This window comes from Fonticula alba, assembly GCF_000388065.1.
Source record: "Fonticula alba strain ATCC 38817 unplaced genomic scaffold supercont2.3, whole genome shotgun sequence".
NCBI classification, from domain to species: Eukaryota; order Rotosphaerida; family Fonticulaceae; genus Fonticula; species Fonticula alba.
In genome coordinates, this window is record NW_009242973.1 from 3,413,528 (window position 1) to 3,415,668 (window position 2,141).

A 2,141-nucleotide genomic window follows, 5' to 3' on the forward strand; every position below is an offset into this window, starting at 1 on the left:
CCCCCCCCCCCCCGGGGATGAAGTGCTCGGCACGCTCGAGTATGGATCGCGAGCACTGCCAGTCTCGGGGCGCCTGGCCTCCCTCCCTGTGGCACTTTCCAAAGCCGAGCGGTAATGGATACTGCCGTGGCGTTCGGTGCCCCAGCCCTCCCTCGGCGTCGGAGATGGAACACGTGAAACGCAGCGGTGTGATCCCTGGGTGGAATCGGGCAACGCGTGGATGAACGGTAATGTGTATATCTGGGTGCAAAGGGAATATACAATAGGCAGCGATGCAGGCGCATCGGTGGACAGAGCAGGGGCCGCAGCCTTATATACCTAGGCTGCGGCATTCATACAAGCGTTGGCAGTAATGGGGATCACGTGTCGTGTCACGAGCGGGGGCATTTCAACACGCCCCCTTGTCACGCCGGGCGTCGTGATCGGCACAACACCATTCCCAATATTGGGTTCATTGGCACATCGTTGGCATCTTGCCATAGTGACTACGCCCCGCGTTTCCGGGCCCGCCTGTAGCGGCGGAGACATGAGGGGGCGCCTTTTTCCCGCCCATTTGATTGCGGTAGTGAGTGATTCTCCCGCCCATCTTGAGGACCTTTTGGTCACCATTCTTTAGGTCACCCAGGGGGAGAGACGCCAGCCCACGGCCCCCCCCCCCCTCCTCCTGACTGTTGTCGGTGAGGCGGCAACAGCGGGGGGCAGGCGGGTGCGAAGGACTCGCTAGCGGCACACGGTCTCCATAACGGCGGCAACCGTCATTTGCCGAGGGAGGGCCTGTGGCCAGTTCCTGAAGAATGCCCAGTGGACCGCCTGATTTCTCCGGAGTGCGGGCCCCAGCCCGTGGGAGGGCAGAGTTGCCCTGGTCCTTCTCCGGGGGGGGGGGAAGGCAAACGTGCACTGTGTCAAGGACATGTGGACATTCCATGCGGCCCACCCCGTCGATTTGGTGTTCGGGTGCGTCAGGCCGCAGGTGCATGAGAATGTTGTCCCGGTCCCTGGAACGGGCCGCAGGCGCCGGCGCACCTGGCACAGGTGTGTGTATGTGTGTATGTGTGTATGTGTGTATGTGTGTGTGCGTGTGTGTGTGAGTGCGGTGTTTCCCAAGTGGGGGCGATCCGCCTCTGTTCCTGTATCTGCCCCTCCCCTGGCCCCCCGTTCTCGGGCTCTTGGCCTGACACCTGAGGCTCCTCTAGCAGGGCGGCTGGCCCTAGGAGAGAGAAAGAGAGAGAGAGAGAGAGCGTTGTCATCAGAGCGTGCTTCCACTGAACGGAGCCCGCTCCCGTTGGACCGGGCATGTCCGCGCCTCCCTTTCGTGCGGGAAAAGGGGCTGTTTTCGCCGGCGCTCGCGGCTAGGTCCCTGGCTGGTACCGCCCCTAGAGATGCTCCCCCCTCCCCCCCCGCGCCCCGTCCCTGGGTCAGGCTCCTGTGGCGCCGAGGGTGGGCTCTCCCAACCGACTGGCCACGGCAGCCGCGACACCCCCGACCGCGCACCGACCCACGGGAGAGATGGCTACTGAGACCGGCGTTAGTCACCTCCGCCGCTGTAGCCCGGCACCGGCCCGTGCGTGTTGGAGGGATCCCCTACTGCCGCCTGGCACTTCTGGAGTAACTGATCCCCTGCCGGTGGTGCGCCTGCACCATGTCCCATGCGCCCTGTGTTCCCCGGAGCGGGCGGGGGCGCTGCCTCGCCCAACACTCGTGCCATGCCGCCCGGTGTTCGGGGGGGGGGGGCGCATGCGCCCCCTCTGGCGCTGCCGAGGCCCCGAGCTTCCCGCCGCCGGAGGCGGTTCTGGTGGCAGTCTTCACTTCGCGCGCGCCCACTCTCACCTACCATTCTCCCGGCTATCGGACACAGGCGAGTCCGCTGGGGGCCCAACACCGCGCGACCGGGGGCACGACAAAGACAATGGATGGACGAACACATTAACACGCCCATTCCCCCGCGCCCCCGGAATCTCATTGCCGCCGTCCCCCTTGAAGGGGAGGGCGCACCTCGCGCGTTCGGCCTTCGGCAACCGCCCCCTCGCTTTCCGGAGGGGGGACTTGGACCCGCGGCGATTCCCCACACAGTGCGGACCGAGTACCGGTCCTAAGTCGGTGTCAACACCGGTGGCGGTCGGGCTCCTCGCTTTTCCGGCGGG